Here is a 14,589-nt window from a genome sequence, read left to right as displayed (position 1 = left end):
CAGATTATACCTCACTTTTTGTACAGCATACTGTTTGAAATATGGTCAGTTAGCCATGTACCCAAAATAATATGTAGGTAATTTCTCTGAAAAACATATTGGAGCACCCATGCTTCAGAGCCATATTTGACCACTGTCATCACTGGAGCTTCCTATATTCTAATTTTGGTTTTCAGACTTATCTTCCTATTATTCCAAACTTTTTTCAACTGTGAAAAAACACCCTGAGCCTTGGCTATTGTACTTTTAACATCTTCACTGCTCCCACTATTTTCACTTACAATACTACCAAGGTAAGAAAAGCTGTCCACTTGATCAATCTTTTAGTTACCTAATGTCACCTTTTCATCTTCACTAATTTTTAGCCTTAGTGACCTAGTCTTCTTAGCATTAATTTCCATTCCTAATCTAGTGCCCTGAATTCATAAAAGCTATAAAGTTCATTCATTTTGCTCAAACTTTCATCAAGGATGATCAAATTATCAGCATAATCTAAGTCCAGGAAAGTTGTTACTCCATGTCCATAATATGTTGTTACTCCATGACCATAATATTTAGATGACTTGGGATAGGAAATAATGGTAAATCTACTCCTCTTTTGTTTTTGTGGTTTATATCACAGGAGGAATCTGAAAACAGATTGAAAAAAGCTTTTTTAAAGTTATAGCAGAGTAGACCTATCATTTTAACTAGGGTTGTGAATTCTATAAGCCTTACAAGTAGGAAAGGAGTAAAGATTGGCAGGAAGCTTAAACAATTTTTGATAAATTTTTTGCTGACAACATGATTTAGCTAGGATGAAAGTGAATACATTACTTGATGCCTTTTTTCAGCCTATATCATTATTGCTTCTGGCAGAAATTACATTTTAAGCCCTTAAAAGAACCCACATTATATATCAGTCCATAGCACCCAAAAGTTGCAAAAGTGTTTCAAAAACAAAAGGCTAATGAGAAAATATCACCATTGGTAGCTGAATCAGGATTAGTAATTATTACTTTCAATAGCCTTAATAATAAAACACCATTTTGAAAACAAATTTGACAGAATTTTTGGTAGAATTCTAGTTTAGATACTTTTTGCTATCTTGGAAAGGGGTTAGTGTTAGGAAAATGAAACTTTCATTAATGAACCCAGGGCCAAAAACATACATGAGGAATGTATTGCCAAGCTTCGATGTTAACCCACTTCTGATTTTTGAGTCTTAGAAATTTGCCTACTTAACAGTTCCTATACCTATTGATATTTTGAAAATACAACATTTTACATTAATTTCCAGTCATCAGTTACTTTTTCTCTTGCTTTACTTCTGAAAATACAATTCCTGTTATTTGAGTAGAATGTTAAGCCATATCAATGTAATCCTCAAAATTGGGATTGAAAAAAGTTGTTAAGCTGAAAAGTTAAAGATTTTTAAACATCACAGTCCTCTATAGGGAGAAAGAATAGAGGTGGTTACTTTGAAATAGGCCTACCTTCCCAGGCCATACTTTAGTCTGTAGACCCATTCCTGAAAGTTTCATTTCCCTAACCTAGCCCTATTCCAAGATAGCAAAAAGTAGCTAGGCCTAAACTAGAATTTTGCCAAATTTCAAAAAGATCCTGAAATCCCTAAAAAATGACCTCACAGAAAACCTGATGTCATTTTGAGGAGTTTCTGGCTCATTTTGAAAATTTCTGGGAAAGTCTTGTTTTAATAACAAGACTAACTGTCAAGTCTAATGAAATTAAAAAATTGATCACTCCCAAATCTGCTATAAACAGCAATTTTTCTCACTAGCCAGTTTTTAAGCTTATGATTGTTGTGAGTCCTTTAAGGGCTCATAATGTAATTTCCCCCAGAAGCAATTATCAAATTATGTATCCATATCCATTATGGTTAAATTATGTTGTCAGCAACAAATTCACCAGTCTTTTCAGAGAATAGGGTAAATTTTTACCAAATCATATTATTGACTTATGAATAAAGTAAACATACCACTTGATGCATTTTTTTTATGCTCTTTTCAAATATAATAATCATTTTTGTTGGAAATGAATTTCACCCCCACCCCTATTTATACCAATTCAGGGTATATATTTGTACATTAGGGGGTGAGGGTAAATTTTATTTCTGATGTAAATGAGAGTTAAGTTTAAACTTTCCCCTCACCCCCTAATGTGCAAATATAGGTAAAGTTCTACCAAAGCATTTTACTGATTTAGGACTAAGGTGAATTAACCATTCGATGCCTTTTTTTATGGTGATTACGAATACAATAATCCTTTATAGTGGCAACTACTTTCAGCCCCCCCCCCCTCTAGATGCCCATTACGGGGTATGCTAGTTTGTTGAAATATTTACCCTGAATTGGCATATCTATGGGGGGCTGGAATTCATTTCCAATAGAAATAATTACTATATTTGTAATCAGCATAAAAAAAGGCATCAAGTGGTATATTCACTTTATGTGTAAGTCAATAATATGATTTGGTAGAAATTTACCCAAATATATACCCTGAATTGGTATATATAGGGGCGGGGGTTAAAATTCATTTCCAACAAAAATGATTATTATATTCATAAAGAGCTGAAAAAAGGTGGTAAAGTTCTACAAAATCATATTATTGAGTTAGGACTAAAGTGAATACACCATTCAATGCCTTTTTTTATGCTGATTATGAATATAATAAGCATTTCTACAGGAAATAAATTTCAGCCCCCCCCCCTATATAGGCTATGCCTAACCAAACCCGGAATTGACATATATAGGGGGGGGGGGGCTGAAATTCATTTCTGATAGAAATACTGGTCAATATCTACAAAATTATATTATTGAGTTAGGAATAAAGTGAGTACACCATTTGATGCCTTTTTTTATGCTGATTACGAATATAATAAGCATTTCTATTGGAAATTGATTTCAGCCCTCCCCCCCCCTATATAGGCTATACCTAACCTAACCTAACCCTGAATTGGCCTATATAGGGGGGGGGGGACGACACAGAGACCTAGCCTAACCCTGAATTGGCCTATATAGGGGGGGGGGGCTGAAACTCATTTCCGATAAAAATGATTATTATATTTGTAATCAGCATAAAAAAAAGGCATTGAATGGTGCATTAAATTTTGTCTTAACTCAATAATATGATTTCGTAGATATTGACCGAAATGCTTATTATATTCATAATCAGCATAAAAAAGGCATCAAATGGTGTATTCACTTTAGTCCTAACTCAATAATATGATTTTGTAGAACTTTACCAAAAAGGCATCAAGTGGTATATTCACTTTATTTGTAAGTCAAAATATGATTTGGTAAAAATTTACTGAGAATAGATTTAGCTCTGATTTCATTCCAACAGCTCTTTCTTTAAACTCTACTAGTACCCAAGATGGTACAAGTCCCTCATATGACACGTTATCTAGGATACTCCAGTAGGATAATCAGTCCACCAATTGTCAGTGCCCTTGAAAGTAAGAATAGAGGTGGACACTTAAAAATTGGCCTAACTTCACTGGGCTACTAAAAGAAACATGAAATGGCCATCATCCACTTCAGAATTATACCAAAGCAGAGTTTTGAAAAATATAGGGCGGTGTATGCAGGCTTCGTACTTATTGTTATTCGGAAATCTTCGATGCTAGAGGATTCGATTTCCAGGTATTATTCTTTTATAATTTTGAAATATTGTTGCTGGTGTTTTACAAAATTTGTAAATTACACAGATGCCGAAGATGAAAACACTCCTACAAATTAATAAGCGAGCCAAACTACTTATTTCTACGATCCACATTCCCCCACCATCGGTACCGTCAAGTATTGTGTAGGCACTTTAATGTATCTGCCTCAGTACGTACGTAAGTACAGTTAAGAATACTTTAATGTATCTTTTCTAAAGTTAATTAACTACATACCAAATACTTTAAAGCTTATTAAATGTTACTGAATCATCAAGCATATTTATCTCGAGCTTCTTAAAAGTTGTCGGGAAATTAGAACAAAGTTCAGATGCTGAACTTATAGTGATTTCACACTGAAAAAGAAGGCCTATTACGCATACAAATCAGAGGCAACGCAGTAGCGTTGCCTATAGTAAAGGCCATACGGCTCCAATGTTTCATTATTATTATTTTTTTCTCCAGAGGCTTTTCATATGAAAGGGGTCGTCGTAAAAACTTCAAAGGGGGCTCATTTGATTGGAAATCGAGAGTTCTAGTGCGCTTTTAATAGTCTAAAATGATTGGAGGGCAACTAGCCCCCCCACGCCCATCATTCCCCCGAACACATCCAATCAAAATTTTGAGATAGCCATTTTGTTCAGCGTAGTTGATTTCCAGATAGAAAATATATTTTTAAGGAAGACACACCCCAACAACCCTCAGGGCAAGGGTATCAAGTTATGCCCTTGGGGTATATAAGGTTTTTATAGAATTCGTTCTCGTAGAAACTTCAAAAAAGGCTCATTCGATTGGAAATTCAAAGGGATAGTACCTTTTTTAATAGTCGAAAGTGATTGGAGGGCAACTAGCCCCCCCCCTTCCCCACGCCCATCATTCCCCCAAACACATCCAATCAAAATTTTGAGATAACCATTTTGTTCAGTGTAGTTGATTTCCAGATAGAAAATATGTTTTTGAGGAGGACACTCCCCCACAACCTTCAATGCAAGGGTTTTAAGTTATGCCCTGGGGACATAGAAGGTTTTTATAGAAGGTGTTGTAGTAGAAATTTCAAAAAAGTCTCATTCGATTGTAAATTCAAATGGATAGTGCTCTTTTTAATAGTTGAAAGTGATTGGAGGGTAACTAACCCCCCCCCCCACGCCCATCATTCCCCCAAACACATCCGATCAAAATTTTGAGATAGCCATTTTGTTCAGCGTAGTTGATTTCCAGATAGAAAATATGTTTTTGAGGAGGACAATTCCCCACAATTCTCAGGGCAAGGGTTTTAAGTTATGCCCTGGGGGCATATAAAGTTTTTTATAGAAGGCATTGTCGTAGACACTTCAAAAAAGACTCATTCGATTAGAAATTCATAGGGCTAGTGCCCTTTTTAATAGTCGAAAGTGATTGGAGGGTAACTAGCCCCCCCCCTCCCACGCCCATCCCTCCCCCAAAAACTTCAAATCAAAATTTTGAGATAGCCATTATGCTCAGTGTAGATGATTAATAGAATGAAAATATGTTTTTGAGGAGAACACCCAACAAATGACTTCAGGGCACTGGTATTAAGATATACCCTTGGGGCACCTACGGTTTAGATATGAGGCGTTGTCGTAGAGTCTTCGTTAACGGTAAACTCGATTGTAAATTCAAATTGATAGTGCCCTTTTTAATAGTCGAAAGTGATTGGAGGGCAACTAGCCCCCCCCTCACGTCCAACATTCCCCCAAACACATCCAATCAAAATTTTGAGATAGCCATTTTGTTCAGCATAGTTGATTTCCAGATAGAAAATATGCTTTTGAGGAGGACAATCCCCCACAACCCTCAGAGCAAGGGTTTTAAGTTATGCCCTGGGGGCATATAAGGTTTTGTTGAAGGTGTTGTCGTAGAAACTTCAAAAAAGGCCCATTCGATTGGAAATTCAAAGGGCTAGTGCCCTTTTTAATAGTTAAAAGCGCTTGGAAGGCAACTAGCCCCCCCCCCCAGCCCACCATTCCCTCAAACACAACCAATCAAAATTGTGAGATAGTCATTTTGTTCAGCGTAGTTGATTTTCAGGTAGAAAATATGTTTTTTAGGAGGGCGCTCCCCCACAACCCTCAAGGCAAGGGTTCTAAGTTATACTCTGGGGGTATATAAGGTTTTTATAGAAGGCGGTGTCGTAAAAACTTCAAAAAAGGCTTACTTGATTGGAAATTCAAAGGGCTAGTGCCCTTTTTAATAGTCGAAAGTGACTTGAGGGCAACTAACCCCCCTTTCTCATCCACCTTTTCCTCAAACACATCCAATCAAAATTTTGAGACAGCCATTTTATTAAATATAGTTTTAAGGTCTGGAAATTAGGTCCTTGAGGATGACAACTCCCCCACAGCCCTCAGAGCAAGGGTTGTAATTTAAGGATTCTCCGAATCTTTCATATTATTTTTTATGGAAGGGATACTCGTATAAACTTTAGAGATGACTCATTTGATTGGAAATTGAAAGTTCTTGTTCACTTTTTAAGAGTCAAAAGAGATTGGAGGGCAACTAGCCCCCCCTCCTCCACGCCCTAAATGCATCAGATAAAAATTTTGTTAAAAATAGTTAAAAGGTTAAGTAACAAAACTCTGGCGTCGACAAAACCCCCCAGGGTCTGGGGGTAGGAAGAGATTCTCGTATAAACTTCAGATAGGGCTCATTTGATTGGAAATTAAAAGTTCTAGTCCAGCTCTTACGAGTCAAAATCGATCGAAGGGCAAATACGCCCCCCCTCCACGCCTTTTTCCCCACCCCTCCCTTTGAACTAATTCTGTTTATACCTGAAGGCCCAAGGAGAGTTAGAATGTTTTGGTATTAACACACACCTATTAGGCATCTGCTCTCCTCTTTAAAAAGGAAAGAAACAGAGAGAGTAAGGCAGTGGCGGATCCAGGTGAGCGGCGAGGCCCCCCCCTAACGTAGTCTAAAGTAGTGTAATATCACTAATTAACGCAGGTTTGTGTTAATTAAGCTTGCTCCTAACGCAGTTATATCGGATCAATCTCTTTTGCCCCCCTCCCCTAGAAAATCCTAGATACACCGCTGGTGTAAGGGCACTATAAATTTTAATTTGTAATTCAATGAACCTCGTTCCAAAATTTATGCGACCACCTCTTCCACATAAAGTGCCCCTGGAAAAATAAATAAGTATTAATTCATTGAACCCTTATGGGTCTTTACTTAGGTAATGCTATAGCATTGCTTCTGACCTAAAAAGTTGAGTAGAAATTTCAGCTTCCATTTTTATGAGTACCCGAAATTATCTGAGGGGAACATGTTTGGGGGAGCATATTCCACGGCTGGGAAATTTCTGCTGGGTGGAATTTAACGCGGGGGAATTATCAGCAGGAAAAGAAAAAGTTCTTGAGGGGGGGAGGAATTTCCCAGGGTTGGGTTTTCCAAATGTGAATTATTGAGGGAGGGGGTGACTAAACCCATTCGATAATATTCTAAATTTTATATCTGAAAGTAACGGGAATAAAGAATCAATGGAAATGTCAGAGATAGGACTTCAGGTTCCTTTAGACGATTTTGTTCGTGTCTTTTGAAAAAAAGACATTTTCAAAAGACAGATTAATTTTATTTGTATTACTTTCTCTGTGGCTGCTCAATTATGCATAAAGAGGGAGACTTCCCCACACCACTGTCTCCGCTAAGGTTTCAGTTTTTATCTCAAGCCTTAGAAATGAACGCAATGCGATAAAAGTATAAGTCAAAACAACATATATAGAATAATATATGCACATAACACGGAAAAATTAATCAAAATTGCATATTATGAGTTGAGGCTCACCCAAATGATGGGCCAGGGGGCTCATCATTCCACAATCTATGAAATTAATCCTGCAATAAATTAAAATAAAATGTATTTTTGAGTATTTTAACGTCTTCCACAACTCAAACGGTCCAACATTCTACAGCCCAATGAGTCTGTCTAAACTCCTAAATCGGGAACGGAGGAGATAAGTGAAGTTCCGCGCCGTATTGGATGAGTCTCCAACCTCCCCCTCCACCTCTCCTACTGTCTACACTAAAGTTTTCTTCCTTCTACCAACTACTTCACCCCCACCCTAAAGACTATAATTAGGTAAAGTTTTGTATGGGAAGAACACATAGTAAATCTATTATAATTATCCAATTATAAGGTCAAAATATATACTCTGTGATAGATGTAAAATTGCTTTGGCACACAAAATCCTATTAAGGTCAATTCCAAACAGTCGTGATCCCTTTGTGTCAGCAAGTGAAATGGTCAAAACACCCTTATTGGAGCTATTTTTTCAATCCATTCATTGTTCCCAATCGCTGTCCACAAGTTATGCAAGCTGTCTATTGTTCATATATAAGGTTTATATCAAAGAGGTAATCGTACAGACTTTGAAAAAAGCCGCCGTATTCGATTTAAATTGAAAGTTCTAGATCCGTTTTTTAAAGTCAAGAATAACCGGAAAGTAAGCAACCCCCCCCCCCATCCAATTAAAACTTGAAACTTTTTGCAATCAAAAACGAACAAAAACTGATTAAAAAAAACTCTGAAAAATAAGTTTTTCAAAGAAAAGTAAAGGCCATTTTAAACTTTAGCTCAGGAGATATGAATACCTGTTAAAATTCAAACTCAAAACGACCAGAAAATACTATTGAAGAATAAATGAAACCCAAAACGAACAGAAATTAAATAGACGATCATGGCAAAAAACATAGAACAAGTAATAATATAAATGAATAAATAGATCTTAAAGCGAGTAATGCTTAGATTGAATGTTAAAATCAAGCTTAAAACGAAAAAAAAGGGTTTGCTATTAAATTATAAATGAAACTTAAAACGAACAGAAATTAAATAAACAATCAATGCGAACAAACATACAATATATGTTAATGTAAATGAATAAATAAATCTTAAAACGAGTGAAACTTAAATTGAATATGCAAATCAAGTTTGAATCGAATAAAAATAACTACAAACAAGAGTTTGGGTATCGCCTCACTGTAGAAGCCTAAAACCTACTGCGTCATTGGCGCTTTACTGAAAACGAATTATATTACTAATGTTTATTTTTGTACTTAATATTGAAAATAAATATTAAAATTACAGTAAAATTTTGAACTGATGAGCTTTCAGCAATTAATATCATTATACATCAAATATTCAGTTTAATTTATTAGTTCTTTCCAAGATTGGTCAAGACAAATATAGTTTCACTAAAAAAAAAATTTGGATATTGCCCCCTTCTTTAACTGCAAAAACCTAAAGCCTTCTGCGTCATTGGCGCTTCACTGAAAGCGAATTACTCTTATATTAAAAATTTATTCTTTTCCAGGTATTGAAAATGAAATTAGAAATTACAGTGAAAAAAAATCTTGAACTGATGAATCTTTCAACAATTAATATCATTATATATCTAATATTCAATTTGATTTTGTTTATACTTTCCAAGACTGTTCAAGACTCATACAGTTTTCAGTAAGGCACCAATGACAAAGTAGGTTTTAGACTTCTGCAGTGAGGCGATACCCAAACTCTTGTTTGTAGTTATTTTTATTCGATTCAAACTGGATTTGCATATTCAATTTAAGTTTCACTTGTTTTAGGATTTATTTATTCATTTACATTAATATATATTGTATGTTTGTTCGCATTGATTGTTCATTTAATTTATGTTCGTTTTAAGTTTCATTTATACTTTAATAGCAAACTATTTTTTTTCGTTTTAAGCTTGATTTTCATATTCAATCTAAGCGTTACTCGCTTTAAGATCTATTTATTCATTTATATTATTACTTGTTGTATGTTTTTAGCTATGATTGTTTATTTAATTTCTGTTCGTTTTGGGTTTCATTTATTCTTTAATAGTATTTTCTTGGCATTTTGAGTTTGAATTTTAACATGTATTCATATCTCCTGAGCTTAAGTTTAAAATGGCCTTTACTTTTCTTTGAAAACTTATTTTCGGAGTTTTTTTTAATTAATTACACAAAACAAATGTCTAACTAGTGTACCCTGCAAGGTTTAAGAAGAGGTCAGATATGTGTGTACCTCGAAGCTATTTGTGATGATAATACTGTAAGGTCTGTATGTCAGAATACAGGGCTGCCATATTTATTTTAAAAAAAGTTTATTCAAACGATCATTCATGTTTATTACATATTCATAGGTAGCACAATAGCGCTGCCTAAGTAAATAACTATGTTGACACAATGTATTATTATTATTTTTTCTATCTTTTTTTTGGGCTTGTTTGTTTCAGACCGAGGCACATAGAAGGAGCTGTCGTAAAAACTTCGAAAAGGGCTCAGTCGACTGGAAGTTGAAAGGACAAGTTCTCTTTTAATAGTTAAAAGTGATTGGAGGGGCAACCCCCCCCCCCCCGTCTACGTCCATCATTTCCCCTAACACATCCAATTAAAATTTGGAGATAGTGATTTTGTTCAGCGTAGTTGAACAAAATTATGTTTTTGAGAAAAAACTGCGTCCCTAACAACTCTCAGGGCATGGGTTGTAAATTTTTCCCTGGGGGCATATAAGGTTTCTATAGAAAGGGTGTTCATGTAAACTTCGGAGATGGCTCATTGGATTGGTAATCCGAAGTTCAAGTGTCCTTTTTAAGAGTAACAGTGATCGGAGGGCAGCTAACCCCACCCACACACACGCACACGTCGTAATGTCCCGAAATGCTTCCAACTGAAATTTTAAGATAGCAATTTTATTTAAAATAATCTAAGAATCATATAGCAAAGCTTTTGGGGTTAAAACAAACTTCCAGAGCTTGGCGGTCATCGTTTGTGAGGTATCCCCCGGGGTCATTAAACGTTTTTATGGAAGGGATGGTTGTATAAACTTTGGATGAGTTTCACCTGGTTGAAAATTGAAAGTTATAGTTTCCTTTTTAGAGTCAAAGTTGATGGAGGGCAACCAGCTCCCCCCCCCCGACTACCCTTCTTTTCACCAAACGTATCGGATTGAAATTGTGAGATAGCCATTTTGTTCAAAATAATCTAAAGAACATATAACAATGCCTCTAGGGTTGGAACAGCCCCCCAAAGCCCTGGGGCAAGCGTTTTAAGTTACTCCCTGGGGGAATATAAGGTTTTAATGGAATGGCTGGTCGTATAAATTTTATCTGGGGCTAATTTGATTTAAAATCAGAAGTTATAGTGCCCTTTTTAAGAGTAAAAAGTGCATTGAGAGCACCCAGACCTCCTCCTCCCTCATCCACACCCATCATTTACCTCAAAACATCTAATCAGATGTTTGTGGTTGGCACAGACCCCCAAAGCCCTGGGGCAAGCGTTTTAAGTTACACCCTGGGGGAATATAAGGTTTTAATGGCATGGCTGGTCGTATAAACTTCATCTGGGGCTAATTTGATTTAAAATCATAAGTTATAGTGCCCTTTTTAAGAGTTAAAAGTGCATTGAGAGCAACCAGACCTCGTTTTCCCTCCTCCACGCGCATCATTTACCCCAAAACATATAATCAAAATTTTGATTAGATAGCAATTTCGTTCAGCGTAGTTGAAGGGTCCGGATATTATATCTTTGAGGATGACAACAACCCCACAGCCCTCAGGGCAAGGATTGTAAGCCATGCCCTGGGGGCATATAAGCTTTTTATAGAAATGGTCATCGTATGTACTTCAGAGAGGTCGAAATAGTGCAAATTTTTAATAGTCTAATTTTATTCAAAATACTCCAAAGATCATATAACAAGGCCATTAGAGTTGTTACAAACCACCAGAACCTGAGGACAAGGGTTGTAAGTTATGCCCTGGGGGCATTTAAGGTTCTTATGGAAGGGGTGGTTGTAAAAACTTTAGAGATGGCTCATGTGTTCGAAAATTGGAAGTTCTAGTTCCCCTTTAATTTCAAAAGTAATGGAGGTCAACTAGCCCCCCACCCCTTAACTAAACCTCTTTCATGAAACACATCTGATTGAAATTGTGAGATATCCATTTTAAAACAAATTAGTCCAAAGAACATATAACACTGCCTACAGGGATGACAAAACCCCAGGGATACAAGTGCTGTAAGCTATGCAATGGGGGCATGTAAGGCTTTTATGTAATAGGTTTTCATATGAACTTCAGATAAGGTTCATTTGATTTGAAACTGGAAGTTATAGTGCCCTTTATCAGAGTCAAAAGTGGTTTGAGGGCAAACAGCCCCCCCCTCGTCCATCATTTCCCAAAACCAAACATTCAAGCAAAGTCTTGAGACATCAATTCTTTTAAGCATTGTTGAAAGGTTCAGTATTCAGGCGTTTGGGGATATCCCCCCCCCAGGGCAAGGACTGTAAGTTTGGCAATTTGTTGATTGCTTATATATAGTGTATGTCATTGACAAAAGGTATGCATGTTTGACTACCACTTTTCCAAAATACAAAGGGCATTAAGGTGAGTCTTTCCAAGAATGTTGTGGGGAGTGTTGAACTAAATCAAAACATGTTATGTGTATATGGGTTGTCAAAAGGGCGAAACTCAGGAATAACTGAGTATTTTAATTTGGAACTTTCAGAAAAATATAAGAGAGATGATCAATTGACCAAAAAGGCAATATTTGCACGCCACTACTAATACAACTACCCCTGCTTCTACTGCAACCACAATTACTATTACCACTACTATTACCATGCTATTACTTTTGTAGCGGGTACTACTAAGGCTGAGGATATTGAAATAAATATCTGAGGTAACCTTGAGGGGAAACGTTGAACCAAATTATTCCCATTTTTCAACGCAGGCAGTTGCTGCAGGTGAATAACCCTACCATTATCAATCAATATAAATGATAAATGATTCGGCTTAGTGACTATTGACTGATTTGACACCCAAGCAAGCTAGTGATTACAGAAGGCACAGAATAACTGAGTGATACGAACGCATATGACCTATTGGTCGAACGTGTCAAACCCCAAACAAAAACAACAACAGTAGCAGTATGCGGTGTTTTTCGACATCCCATTCAACACCCGATTTTCGAACTTAATACACAAATCAATTCTTACGATAAACTCTTTTGATAGTCTAAATAAACATAGTGTCTTTTGTTAGTTTGAATTGCCATTAATATTCTTTCGAATTTTGCCTTCATGGACTTAGCCTTAATAGTACTAGTATTACAGTAGTTGCGGTGGTAGTAGGAGAAGTATTTGCAGTGTTGGTATTACATTAGTAGTTGCAGTAACAGTAGTAGCAGCAGTATTAGTAGCGGCATCTCTTTCATGATGCCCTGGAAGGCTTACCTTGACACAGTAAGCCGTTTCAAAAATATTTCTGATTTGCGCCTTTGACCCTCTTTTGACGCCCTTTTTATCTTAATACTCTTTGTCGTACAAAATGTTGCAACTGAAGCAGAAGTTGGAGTAGTTTAGTAGCAGTAGTAGTATTAGTAAAAGTAGCAGTGGTAGTAGTGTTAGTAGTAGTCTAATTCAAACTCCCCCTGAATATTCTGACAAATTTTCAACTTCATACGCTTAGCCTTAATTGTACTAGCATCATAGTAGTAGTGGTAGTAGTACGAACAGTAGTAGCAGTAATAGTTTATTATTGTTAGTAGCAGTAACAGTAGTAGCAGCAGTATTAATAGCAGTAGTAGTAGCAGGTACATTTTGCCTTTTGGTCAACTTAATATTCCACTCATGATACCACTAAAGTTTCCTCTTGATACGATAACAAGCCCCCCCTCAAAGCCCTGGGGCAAGCGTTTTAAGTTACTCCCTAGGGGAATATGAGGTTTTAATGGAATGGCTGGTCGTATAAATTTTATCTGGGGCTAATTTGATTTAAAATCGGAAGTTATAGTGCCCTTTTTGAGAGTCAAAAGTGCATTGAGAGCACCAAGACCCCCTCCTCCCTCATCCACACCCATGATTTACCTCAAAACATCTAATCAGATGTTTGTGGTTAGCACAGACCCCCAAAGCCCTGGGGCAAGCGTTTTAAGTTACTCCATGGGGGAATATAAGGTTTTAATGGCATGGCTGGTCGTATAAACTTCATCTGGGGCTAATTTGATTTAAAATCATAAGTTATAGTGCCCTTTTTAAGTGTCAAAAGTGCATTGAGAGCAACCAGACCTCCTTTTCCCTCCTCCACGCCCATCATTTATCCCCAAACATCTAATCAAAATTTTGATTAGGTAGCGATTTCGTTCAGCGTAGTTGAAGGGTCCGGATATTATATCTTTGAGGATGACAACAACCCCACAGCCCTCAGGGCAAGTATTGCAAGCCATGCCCTGGGGGCATATAAGCTTCGTATGGAAAGGGTCATCGTATGTACTTCAGAGAGGTCGAAATAGTGCACAATTTTTAATAGTCTAATTTTATTCAAAATACTCCAAAGATCATATAACAAGGCTTTTAGAGTTGTTACAAACCACCAGAACCTGAGGACAAGGGTTGTAAGTTATGCCCCGGGGGCATTTAAGGTTCTTATGGAAGGGGTGGTTGTAAAAACTTTAGAGATGGCTCATGTGTTCGAAAATTGGAAGTTCTAGTTCCCCTTTAATTTCAAAAGTGATGGAGGTCAACTAGCCCCCCCCTTAACTACACCTCTTTCATTAAACACATCTGATTGAAATTGTGAGATATCTATTTTAAAACAAATTAGTCCAAAGAACATATAACAATGCCTACAGGGATGACAGAACCCCAGGGATACAAGTGCTGTAAGCTATGAAATGGGGGAATGTAAGGTTTTTATGGAATAGGTTGTCATATAAACTTCAGATAAGGCTCATTTGATTTGAAACTGGAAGTTATAGTGCCCTTTATCAGAGTCAAAAGTGATTTGAGAGCAACCAGCCCCCCCCCCGTCCATCATTTCCTAAAACCAAACATTCAAGCAAAGTCTTTAGACATCAATTTTTTAAAGCATTGTTGAAAGGTTCAGTATTTATGTGTTTGGGGATACCCCCCCCCA

General features: G+C 36.6%; 1 protein-coding gene across 2 annotated transcripts in view; it reads right to left on the bottom strand.

The window, feature by feature from the left end:
• Positions 1 to 3,687, bottom strand: part of LOC148955523 (uncharacterized) — a 93,989-nt gene extending 90,302 nt beyond the window's left edge. For both annotated transcript variants that reach the window (XM_089102681.1, XM_089102684.1), the window contains exon 1: positions 3,599 to 3,687. The gene's annotated coding sequence lies outside the window, so the exon portion shown is untranslated. The remainder of the gene's footprint in view (positions 1 to 3,598) is intronic.
• Positions 3,688 to 14,589: the final 10,902 nt, after the last annotated feature.

The sequence above is a fragment of the Artemia sp. Qi Xiang Cuo genome, chromosome 2, assembly GCF_049724085.1.
Source record: "Artemia sp. Qi Xiang Cuo chromosome 2, ASM4972408v1, whole genome shotgun sequence".
Taxonomy (NCBI): Eukaryota; Metazoa; Arthropoda; class Branchiopoda; order Anostraca; family Artemiidae; genus Artemia; species Artemia sp. Qi Xiang Cuo.
This window is presented reverse-complemented; position numbering and strand designations above follow the sequence as displayed.